We start from the raw sequence: 13,874 nt of genomic DNA on the forward strand, positions 1-13,874 counted from the left end.
AAAAAAAGCAATTCGATTTGACCTCTATTCTAATATCAGCCGAGATGCCTTTTAAGACAAGATGTATGCACACGTGTATTTTAATGCCTTTTATTATGTAGCAGTTACATAACATACTATTATTTGTAAGATTATGTTATGTGGAAAAGCATGGTTGTAAATCATTGTTTTGTATGCGACACTTGCAAACAAGGTATATATTTGTTTCTTTGTGGTTAAGGTCCTTTATCTACATTTTAAGCTGTCCAATAAATGAAAAAAATTAATGAAAACGAAAATAATTTATTTGAAATACATCAATTATAATATTTCTCAATACAACTTACGATTTTGTATATACTACTCTACATGTTACATATCATAATTATAAACAATAATAAACACGTCCACGAACCTCCACGTAAATAAGTCCTTCCGCATCCATAAATAATAACTGTGGTTTTTCCTTACTATCGGAAGACCAGTTTCCTAGTCCTTTCCAGGCATAGGCTGGCTAATAGGCCTCTAAGAAATCTTTAATGAGGTTCCTTTCCTTCTAATAATGATGTTAGGGACATGGACGGGTTGATACAGAAGTGAACCTTATAGGAATCTGCAATCATTTGATTTATTTCTTATAGGGACTTGAATCAGCAAAATTGTATGCATTAGATATAAATTATAATAAAACATTAACTTACTAAATTAAAATAATTAATCACTGTGTATATGACACCTATGGTTGGCCAGAGAATGCCTTTAGACATTAAGTCCGACATTCGTATATTTTTTGTATTTTGTGCAATACATTTTAAATAAATATATCTACACTTTAATTAGAATAAATAATAATAAATAAATAACAGCTAAATAACACTAGACCCTACTCTCATACCTATACCTAGTGTTGTGTTCCTGCCGGTGAGTAAGGTTGCCAGAGCTCAACGAGAGTGCGGGGTGCTAGGGTTGGCAATATGCAAGCAACACTTCTGGGGTTGCAGGCGTCCATAGGCTACGGCGACCGCTCACCATCAGGCGGGCAGTATGCCTGTTTGCCATCGACGTAGTATATAAAAAAAAACCCTCCGTGTTTTTTTAGATTTGATATACAAGGACTTTTATCTTGTTTAACAAAAACTATGTAAACTTGAACATACTTAAATGTAAAAAGTGGGTGTATAATGATAATGCAATGAAAGCTAAACTAGTAAGAATCAAAAATGTATGATCTACTCCACAATTACAATTTTACATTGTTACTTAGAAAATTCTATTCTTGGTGCACTTCTGCTTATAGCCATGCCTATCCCAGGGCCATAGTTATGATATCGAGAGCATGTATCGGAATTTAAAATAACAAGACATAACGTACTTATAAAGGCAATGACTATGGCCTAGGTTGTAGATCATCGACAACTATGAAGAATCACGTTATATGCTCTGCCTGGAAATGGTAATATAAATATTGTAGTCACATACTTTTTTTGATGAGAACCAGTTGCTTGTATGGTATAGTAATGCATAGGACATGCTTCAATGTGACATTCGTCATATAATTCCACACATTGCAACTGATGTGTGAACACGCACAAATAAAAAGGGAGCGACCAAAAATATTTTTTTTTAGTTTTGTACTCGTAATCCAAAGGAAACATCTAATCTGATCAGTCGAATGTATGAAACGGACAAGATTTTGGATTTAGTCACATGTCACATCGTGAAATTTGCTTGTTTGCCTTAAGGCCCGTCACAGACGCAGCGATAAATTAATATACCGTAAGATACCGACAGATATCTTATAGTATAGCTAAGCACCATACACTCGAAAGATACCAAAATGTATATCGCTCTCTGTCTAGCATCTACATTGTGAGAGAGATGAAATATACCACAACATAAATCACTTATTGCTTGAAAAGGGTACAGTGCAGTTATAGATGTTCACATTTTTTGTTGTCCGCCTTATTCAGTCCACAAACAGCATGCAAACATACAATTTTATAAGCAAGAATGTTAAAAATATGATTAGATTAGATTAGATTAGATTTATTTATTTTTTAAAGAAAAAGACACAGTATTTTACACAAATGGATAAAACAAAGGCTTTCACTAAAAGATCGTCAACTTAACATTAAAACAAAAAATATAAAATTAATAAATAAAGAAATGTCACGACAAAAAAGGAAATGTCAATGTATACATAGCTAGGGACAACCTAGGTATTGTCGAACCTAGGTTTATGCCTTCTTATATGATATTACACTTATTACCTTATTATTAATAAAAAGTCCATGCCTATATACAAGAATATGCACGTGCACACAATTAAATAATATAAGTAAAATTTTATTTTCATAATTAATATAGAATCATACAAATAGATAAATAAATAGGCATTATTAATTATTGTTAGATTATATTTATGTGTAAAAAGCGTTGGCTCTGCCAGAAGGCAAAAAACGAGGAGGACGGCCCCATCTGACATGGTGGACGAGTATGGCCAAACTATTGGAAAAAGCCCAACTACCCTTGCGCGAGGCGTAAATTTGATGTTTATTGTTCCGATGTAGCCCACAAGATGGCGGAACCTACTATGCACAAAGAAAACACATGACTGTGAATTTACATGTTTACTCGTACAAATACAAATTGTTTATTTATCAAATATAAGTTTAAACAGTGTTACATGTTATACTGACCTCCAAACTAGGCTTAGCCTGTCTCGTAGAGGACATAATAAGATTGACATATAGTAAGCATTAGCGGCTAGTAGCAACAGTAAGTACTTATTCTAAAGGTAATACATATAATTAATTTAAGTAGCAATTAAAAACAGATAATACTTATGACCTAGTGGGATAAGGCAAAGCAAAAGAAGAAGATTGTTAGATTATATTTATATTAAATTGGTTTACCTAAGGAGTCAATAAAAAAACTACCTAGCTTTAATTGTCGATATCGTGGTTCATTACTTTCATTATCTAAGAATTCTTTCACACCTTTGTATGAGCCATGTGTGTAGAGCCGTTTTATTGAATTTATGGTAAGGCATTGGTCCGTATATCGTAATAAAGTGTGTATTTATGATATAACCGCAAACTTAGACGTAGGTCTTAGTGTTATAAAACGATTCTGAAAGATATTTTTTTAATTTAGTCTTTACTACCTGGCCATAATTAATTTTTGAAATTTTCTTCAGCGCCAATGTATTTTGTACATTATAGTCACTTGTGACAGGTGTGACGTCGAGTCATTAAATGCGGCGTTTTAAGTTATAACAAAGTCATACATTGCTTGCTGAATTATTTTATATGAAAGAAAGAAAGAAAGAAATGACATTTATTCCATAAAGCACACATACACAGGACAAGAAGATGAAAGAAATAAGATAGAAAGATAATGATAAGAACAACAAAAAAAAACAAAAAAAAACAACAGATATAAATTATGTGCACATTAAAATCCGAAAATTACACACTTGGGTCCAGCAATGTGTGCAGTAGGGAAAAGACCCTGTCTCAGCATATTGTTGCTATTCGCAAACGAGGCAAATATATATGGAAAAATACAAATCGTATGATTTTTATAAAACCTATGAAAGTTTGTTCATTAAAGCCTAAAATAACTATCATTTGGTTATGTGGTCGTATCAAAAATACACGCTGTATACCGAGCTATATCGCAAGGTATCTTAAGATGGATCGGACTCTGTCAAATGGCACGTAATAGTACATTACGATACAAGTGCGAAAAATAGGAAAAAGGCAACTCGTGTCGATTTAAAACACTCCCTTCGGTCGAGTTTTAATTTATCGCCACTCGTTTCGAATTACCTATTCGCACATGTATTGTACAGATTGTACAACGTTTTACAGTAAACGTTCGACACAGAAACGTAATATGCTAATTTTCGCACTAGTGCGGTAAACTAGCACCATATGTACTGTAAAATATATCATATGATGCTTAGCTATATCTTTTGGTATGTTATAGCTCCGTCTGTGACGGGCACACCGTGTTGAAATAGGTTTGAAAAATACATATAAACATTGTAAGTTAAATAAAAGCTTGTAAAATCACTGCTTGTTAAGTGACTGAAAGCTAAACATTCACTTAAGCTTTAAAACATCCCATTCCATTTCACGAAACTCTACATTCATGTAATAAAACATAAAGTACTGTTTAAATCGAGATTAAACACGGCTGCTGCCGCAAAATGTACACATAAAATTAAGCTCTTTTAACTACTATAAAAGCGGACGGACTCATTCATTTCGCCTGATAAAAGTATGATAAGCCAGGAACATTAATTACTTGGTGTATAAAAGTTAGGACCGCGTCGACTAAGCTGTTATATGTGTTACGTTTCTTTCAAAATTTTTGGAGCAGAAATTGCTGATGTGGGTTTTGGAGGCTGTTAAGTGATTAGTGGAGACTGGGAGACGGATCGCAAAGTACGGAGAATGTTTGGGCACAGCAGAAAATGAGTTATTTTTAATTTCAAAACTCATTGAGATAGAAATCAAAGTTGTAATTTCTTTTTTTTTTATTGCAATTGGTTTGGCCATCATTGTTATGGTAACTTTTGAATTTGGGAGAATTTGGCATACAGTGTCTAGTTATGTTTTTTTTTAATGTATGAAGTAGGTACAAAAAAAAAACAATTTATTTTAAAAACCGCAAAGAAACTGTAATATCCTCGCCTCAAGTCACGGGGTTCCAACTTGTACCTTAAGTAGAGGGATTGTTATTTACCACTAAGTCTACTGAATAAATAAGATGAAACACAAGGAATGCCTTTAAAAGTAACATCGGCTTACGGTTTATCGTCGGTACAGTCGCCGGCATTCGACGGTTTACTTTAAGCACTCAAACTAAACAAAGGCGATTCATAAACATTCCAAGGGCTAAGTTAAAATATCAGGACAGTACATTGACTTCATACCCATTAACACACGCCTATTTTTTGGAAACTCAAATTTGCGGATACTTCTATATTATATGGATATTATAAGTAACAAAATATCAGATTTAACGTCCCTAGTTAGCCTAGGTACGTATACAGTGGACGCTAATGAGTTAAACATTCAAACTTTAAGTTTTATTTATTTACTCTTAAAGCTTTTAAAAGGAGCATTTTATCTAAGTAGATATATTTGAGGATGATCTTCGGTCGACGCAAGTGACAAAAGGGAATGGATGATTTTTTTTAGTCGAACGGCCAGAACACGCATCATCAAACGCGAACATAGACGGCAATAGCCTTGTCTTACATGGCTAGCACATCAAACATCAAGACGTCTACGACACGACACATGTCGGGCACCAGAAAACTACCAATTTAAATGTGAACGGCCTCCTAGCCTAGACGGTAGTGCCCACGAAGCAGGAGGTCCCGGGTTCAAATGCCGGTAAGGGCATTTATTTCTGTGATCATGGCTGATATTTGTTCCTAAGTTATGGATATTTTCTATGTATTTATCTATGTCTAATACCTGTGGGTATTACACAAGCCTCATTGAGCTTACCGTGGAGCTAGGTCGATTTGTGTGTAATTGTACCATAATATTTATAAAAAAAAATACTGACCAATATCTTTTGATTTTGTGTGCGAATCTGCACTAAGCGTTCCGACATAGGTACTCGAAACTAGCCGCGGAGTCAAGATCAAGATACTGTATACATTAACTTTGGCCTAAAATGTATTTATACCAAAGTTATCATCAGTCAGCAGAGACACGCAGCAGACCATTCCTGGACCAATAAACACGCTGGCACTAATTATGAGAAGACGGACGGAAGACGTGCGAGCATTAGACGGGATACTTTTACCATAAATAGGATTTACGGCTTTTAGAATTGTCACGAGTTTCTCGTGAGAACGAGAAATATTTGCTATATTTGATCATCATCATTGGCCATATCATGTTTGTGGATGTCAGTTGCAGCGTCTAAGGAGGTATTTTTAGGAGGTAGTCTACACTTACAGCGTAATCTCGCACTTTTTATAAGCTTTTATTTAACTTGCCCTCTTAGTATGTTTGGGACAAATCTTTCAAGTTAAATTTGACCCACTTCCCGGTTTCCGATGAAGCTGAAAATTTGCATACATATTATGGTACCATCAAGCTGATCTGATGATGGAGACAGGACAGGAACTCTGTGATAAAACAACGCAACCTAATTGTGTTTGGGGTTTTTAGAATTGTTGCGATGAGTATTAGTTGCCTGTGGAAAAAAAGTACAGTCAGCGATAAATTGATTTGATTGTACCAAAAATGAAATTTTTGCCAAAAACTTTAAAGACAGCCATGACCTATCAACAGTTAAATACACTTAAATTTGAAATACAGAAAAAATTTTTTTACGCAAAACCTATAATAAATTATGCTCAAGCGATCGACATCAAAATCAAAGTGATTTTTTAAGATTTAGTTAGTGGGAAACGTTTTCTCCCGAATTAGAATTACATACAAAAAATATCGTTATTTCGCCAGGATCGCAAAGCTATTCTTCCCTCTGAACCAGTAGGTATTTCATTCTATTTCTGAACAATATTATAACCTTCATTACTGACACGCAAATATAAAAGTAACATGAATTGTAGTTCACTCAAATAAGCATCTCTTGCATATAGATCGTATCTTACTCGTTCATACCTACGTCCCTGGTGATGAACTGATGATGAACTAGTGGTTTCTAACCTTTTAAATATACTACCCCTCTGACCTAAGCTTTATTTTCAAGCTGATTACTAAGTGCGCTGTAGATTTGGAACCGCTCTCGCCCGCGCCAATACAGGGTTGTTAACTAAATAACATGATTTAAATATAGGTAATTCTGATGTTAGTGTACGTTCTTGCAATGCGGAGGTCGCGGGTTAAAACCCCGGCTCGCACCAATGAGTTTTTCGGAACTTATGTACGAAATATCATTTGATATTTACCATTCGCCTTTCGGTGAAGGAAACCGGACTAATCAACAAGGCCTAGTTTACCCTCTGGGTTGGAAGGGCAGATGGCAGTCGCTTTCGTAAAAACTAGTGCCTACGCCTAATCTTGGGATTAGTTGTCAAGCGGACCCCAAGCTCTCCCATGAGCCGTGGCAAAATGCCGGGACAACGCGAGGAAGAAGAAGTTGTTCGGACGCAATCTTTGAACCCGTTATCGGCGCCAATGAGTTTTACGCGCCCATAAACGCTAGCGACTGCGTGAACTCAAACGCAGTGCATTTCGCTTGCGCCAATGTCAGTACGAGGGAGATACATTGTGACTTATTTACGCATTCGCTAGTGAATATGTCGGTGTCAAACTCGTGGTAAGGAAGGACACTGGGACAACGTGATAAACGAACTTTCCCTTTCCAAAATCGGTTTTCTTAGGCTGGGTACACACGGCGTAAATTTTTCCCGTATAAGGGATTTTATCGAACACCGTAGTAACAACAAATTTGTATGGCAGCTTACAAAATCTTTCACACGGCTAGTAGACAGCTTTCCCTCATGGAACCTAGCCACAGTGTGAATTCTGTACATTCTGTGCCATGGGGCATCGACTTTAGTAAAACTTATGTCAAAGCATTTGTGGTTGGTACAGCAGTAATGGGCTAAAAATAATACGTATTGTTTTCTTATATCAAATATATCAATTAGTATTCCAGTCCACAAAAATGCTCTTAACTAGTCAAGTTCCAGTAAGAAAAACATTTGTTCGGGTTGCGTGGGACGCGCGGTGCGTTTCAACCCTTTTTTTTTAAATCCCAACGGTTTCAACAAAAAGTGATTAAACATACTGACAGTTTGAGCGTCATCGATATGTGGGAACTGGTTTACTAATGGGGAATTCGAATCGATTCCCATGTTTTTGAGTTTGGGGTTCAGTGGCATTTAAGAAATCCGTCCAAGAGGCTTATTCTAACTGTAATAACCGGTTGAGAATTTGATCTGGATTTGTTACGGATATGATCTGTCAGCTGTCAAAAGTGACATTTCTGACCGAGCGAGTGCGAAGCGTCTCCATTTCAGTTTGAGAAAAAATGCAAAAAACGCTTACGTATGTCCAGATGTTCTCATTTTTCAACCGATTCTCGTGAATTTTTGTGAGCAGGATCGATAGTTGATCAAATTTACAAAATGGCGAAGCCAACGGAGTTAGCGAGGTCTACAGCTCAAAGAGCTACTAGTGGTATTTTCCTTATACATGATCCAGTATTTGTCCATTTTAAAAGAGTTTTTTTCTACTAACTACTATACATGTACGTAATATTCGTATTATACATATATCACATGCGCATAATATATTGCTGTTCCGTACGCACATTGACAAAGTTAACCTCGCTGTTTCCCATAAAATAATTTCCCATTTATTAACCCTAATATATTTCTTTACAGCGAATATGTTCTTACGAAATATTATCAAAGTGAAACAAAATTGAAAGGGAATCAATTTCAATAAACGGATAGGAAAGTTACAATAAATCGTAAATACTGTTATGAGACTTAATACCTACAAATGTGTGGGCCGTGAACGATATTATTTATTACCTATCTGGATAAGATGTCTGATTCATGCCAAATGCTTGTAATAATAACTTCTTACTTGATATAAAACATGGCATATTTAGATTTTGCAATGGAGCTGGCGCCAAGCATATATATTACGTAACTGACAAGTAATATTAATATGAAAACTACTTTACTTACTGTGGCGCAGTGACCCGAAATGGATCTCAGCCTGTGACACCCAAGACCCGCCATGCTTAGTGTCCAAAGCCGTTTCTGTCCAGTCGACAGCGCCGACTTCGCTTCGCTGCGAAGTCTTTCTGCACTTCGTCTTTCCAGCTCTCAGCGGTCTCTGACCAAATGGCCGAAGACCGTCTAGACGCCCTGGGCACCGCTGAAGAGATGAAAACTACCCGATTAAAAATATTATCCTCTATTACTACTTCATAATCTAACTCGCGCTTTAAAATGATGATAAACGCAGATGGCGCTGCAATGCTTTAAAAACGTACGTTATTATGTACGCTTTAACCAAATCCAGGTATGGTTTTATTACTATATTTTAAAATAACTATTAGTGATAAAATTAATTTATATATTAGTGATAAAGAAATACGCAAAAATTACATACGCGGGAAAACATCTTCTTCATATTTTCAAACACTTCTTCGTCGGTCAATTAGATACAGGACAGGACTATAAGAAGGTTAGGTGCATAGATAATAAATACTGGCCGCTTTATGAGAAAGAAAAGTAAAGCTGTCAACTGACAGTCAGTCTCTTAGTTCGTATACAGAAAATCTGTTTGCCTTTATAAATTAAATAATTAAATGATAAATAAACCTTAAGAATAATCCAGTTCGAACAAATCCAATTTATCCAGTTGTTACAATAATTATTTAAGTATTTTTAAGTGAAAATACTGCGGCTATCCCCTGATAGTAATAGTTAATAGAGTTATTCAATGCAACTTTTAATAGTGTTATTAAGTGAATACGCATATACGCAGTGTCGTGGAAAACAGGTACCTTATCATCATCGGATGACAGAGGAGCGACTGCATTGGTAAGCTCCGATATAATTATTCTCACTTCATAGTAGCTTTAAATTATTGGCTCATAGCTAGGTAGGAATGGAATTAGATAATAAACTACGTAAGAATAAATAAATAAATAAATATTATAGGACATTATTACACAAATTGACTAAGTCCCACAGTAAGCTTAATAATGCTTGTGTTGAGGGTACTTAGACAACGATATATATAATATATAAATATTTATAAATACTTAAATACATAGAAAACACCCATGACTCAGGAACAAATATCCATGCTCATCACACGAATAAATGCCCTTACCAGGATTTGAACCCGGGACCATCGGCTTCGTAGGCAGGGTCACTACTCACTAAGCCAAACTGGTCGTCAAAACAGATCATAGGAAGAAACATCATAGGAATGAGTATTAACTAAAATAAAAGAACAAATAGTCAAACATATTTTAAGTCCCTTTTGCACACTCCACCCGCAATTTTATACGACCAAGGGCCTGTCTCGCGTAGCTTATAAATACTCGAGGAAAACTATTTTTATCCTCTTTTATTAGGAAGGGACTTCCGCATATTTTATAAGTAACATTCTTTCTTCTTAGCTTCCGAGAAACAACGCGCTGTGATCATTCTCAGTGACCTGATATCGATACCCATACTAAGGGCTCTTTCACAAAGTACCTATGAGTAAAGTATTGGATAGCTTATTTTCGAATAAATTACCTGCCAGATAAAACTACCTTAAGTTAAGCTTATTTGAAGGTTGCGAAACGCCAACGATGACTTTATTCGTCAGATAAGTGGCAAGTAGCTTATTCAAAATTAGAACTTTACTTGGACATTTAGAAACAGAGGGCCTACCGCGAACCACGTTCGACGTGTTGCCTCTCTGTCGCACATGTAAATTCGTGCGTAAGTGTGATAGGGAGGCAACACGTCGAACGTGGTTCGCGGTAAGCCCTCAGGCTCTTAAGCTATATTTTTCGATGAGTCGCCTCAAACCTGGGTATGGATGTTGGATATATATAAGAACTAAACGTAGACCGTGTATGGCAGCATTGGGAGCCAATCATGTTATTTAAAATACGTGGCCAGATTAGAAATAATAATAATAATAATAATTCAGCCTATATACGTCCACTGCTGGGCACAGGCCTCCTCTCATGTGCGAGAGGGCTCGGGCTATAGTCCCCACGCTAGCCCAATGCGGATTGGGGACTTCACATACACCTTTGAATTTCTTCGCAGACGTATGCAGGTTTCCTCACGATGTTTTCCTTCACCGAAAAGCTAGTGGTAAATATCAAATGACATTTCGTATATAAGTTCCGAAAAACTCATTGGTACGAGCCTGGATTTGAACCCGCGACCTCCGGATTGAAAGTCGGACGTCATATCCACTCGGCCACCACCACATCCAAACCACATAGAAAAGTTTATTAAAATCTTAACTAAACTAACTAAAAAGTAAAACATTTTACGTGAAGTTTACGTTTATGAATTATAAACAAGTTAATTCTATTTTATAATGCCTACAATTTACAATTTCACAAGACTAAACCTAGTGTTGGTTGAGACAGTCTTTTGAGCCCTCTGCTGTAAGAGTCGACTCAGTTTTTCAGACTCTAGTCATTGAGTCGAAACTTGAGTCCTTATCGAGACCTAAGTCTTTTGTAAAGACTTGAGCCCTTTAAAGAGAAATCTCAAATTATGTACAAACGTTTTCTAAAAGATATTGTCTCCATATTAAATTCATGGGCACAATACAAATCATTAAAGAATGTCAATTCTCCTTTGTGCCCCTCGGAGATGAAAACCTATATTTTTTTTAACGAAGTCTTTATTCGAAGAATCGAATTCTTTTAAGTTGCAAAAACTGAATTAAGGACTCTACTCAGGACTTAAAAAACTCGGAAGTTTTTCGAACGGAACGGAAAAACGACTAGTTTTTCAAATTTAGACTTAAAAGACTCGATTTCTTACCAATTCTATTTGAACCAGCAACACTGATCTTTGCCGTTTTAAGGGCTAAGTAATAACATAATACATCTTATACCTGTAAAATGTTACATCCCGAACCCTCCTCCCATACATTCCCAGTGTTTACCCGAGCCAGACATCGATGATTGATGGATCTCTGGATTTACTTTGTTTGTATTTATACTTAACGATTCTACTGATTTAGAAACTTGTGATTGACATAGATGACAATTCGAACGTACATTTGGCATCAAAATGATGTCATTGTCAGTTATGACCCGCGCGTGCATTTCGCTCTCCGTACGTGTATTGGCGCGAGTGAGAAGCACTGGCGATTGAGAACAAAATTACACCATTTTGATGTAAAATGTAAGTTTTCATTGGCGTCCTTGTGGCTTTGTTGGCCCCGTTGAAAGGTTTTCCGCACACTATATCAAATCCACACACCATTGTAACACTGAACTCACTTTTGGTTCAGCTTGAGCACGAAGCTTTGACCACCCGTCGTGTACTACGATAACACTTTTGAAAACTTTATTGTACAACAGCAACTCTCTAAACTGTCGGTGGACCTTATGCCTTTTGTAATAAGGTCCACCGATGGACAGTTAATAACTCTTCTACTAGCCCAGCGCTGGATCAGCGAGATGGCCATGCGATGGTGATGACTTCTCTACACGATGGCCCAGCGAGATGGCCATGCGATGCTTGAGAGCACGCACTATGGAATGGCCCACGTGTAGATACATACGCAGTACGCACCATTGCTGGCACACTACCTTTGATGTGCGGACGATAGCAATATCACTTGCTCCGTCTAACGCACAAGTGCGTCCCTTGGACTGGCCTACGCTGGGCCATCGTGTAGAGGAGCCATTATAAGCCATCCAACACCACTACCCTCATTACACGCTGGCCCATCTTAGTGGGCCAGTATGATGACCCAACGTGTAGAGGAGCCATAACAGTGTGAGCGATGGTACTGTAGAAAATGCGACATGCGGTAATTTCAATATTTATTTTTGAGTCGAGTAGCTGTTGAATTCTAATACTGTGCTAAGAGCTGAACTCTCCTGCTTGCTAGTGACCTGCCCCTTTATTCTAATCTCTGCCATATAGTCCGGTAGACTACAGTTAACACTACTTTATTTGCATTAAGTTAAAGCGACGTGGGAACCATTGCACCTTCAACCCACACCGTATCGAGAGTGGGTGTGATACCGGCGTGTCCTGTGATCTCATCACTTGCACACTAGATAAAGCATCAGCTTTGCTTCTTTTTACCTAATCTACTCCGATGTGGCGAGACCCGAAACGGGCATCTGTCACTGTGGCGTTTTTTCTCAACTTCGAGGTTACTATTTCAATAAAAGTTTTTGACAGCTACACTTGAGAGGTTATGTGTAGTACGGTAGTATATATATAGTTAACACTTTATTTCACGTTAATGCAATATTAGAATTAAGGCGCAGGGTAGGGCAAGGCATTCTCCATACAAACCTTGTGCAAGTTTTATTCGTTAGTTTTGACACTATAGCATTTGATTTCATGTTTTGCTTGTATATATTGAATATACGCAGAACTTGATCTAGAAATTTTTCTTTATTTAAAGAAAATAAAAATACAAATATACAAAAAATATAATTAAAAAAAAAAAATACTACAAGCCCTAGCTAATAGAAAAATAAGCATATTTACCAAAAATAATAACTGTAGCGCAAACACAAACGAAGAAAAGCGCGCACAATGTTTGTATGGATAAGCTCTTTAGCTTGCCCTGCCCTTCGCCTTAAGTTAAAGCGACGTGGGAACTATTGCACCTCACACTCACACAGCCCACACAGGGCCGGATTTCCGCCTAGGCTCCGGCTCGCTGGCTTAGAAAGTAGTTGGAAAGGTAAAACGCGAAGTCTTAGGAGGGGTAGTCTATACCACTGATACATACGATGTGTAAGGTGCGTTCATTAGAACTTAGGTGTTTCCTTTCAAGTATTGCTTAAGGGCCGCCGCCTGTCATGTTCGATTCTTATGCGGTTTGAGGGGCTTGTTTTTTTTTTCAAAATTCACTTAAATTAAGAGGAACAAAGGTATAGTTCGTATAAATGAGAAGTTGCGTAATTGTTGTTTGGGGTTGTTGGTTGCCATAAACTTATTTTATAACTCTACATAATACAACCTTGCACTATAAATCGTTACAAGGCATTTGTGCGGTTAACCACCAGCATGTACTTACATTTGATACGCGAGTTGTATAGACTAGATCAAGTTTAAAAATACTGCAACTGATAACATCGTTAGACGATGAATGTTATCACTTATGAAACGTGATAGAGCTTGGCGGTTACGACAAGCGTGATACGACAAG

This window comes from Cydia pomonella, chromosome 15, assembly GCF_033807575.1.
Source record: "Cydia pomonella isolate Wapato2018A chromosome 15, ilCydPomo1, whole genome shotgun sequence".
In the NCBI taxonomy this organism is placed as follows: domain Eukaryota; kingdom Metazoa; phylum Arthropoda; class Insecta; order Lepidoptera; family Tortricidae; genus Cydia; species Cydia pomonella.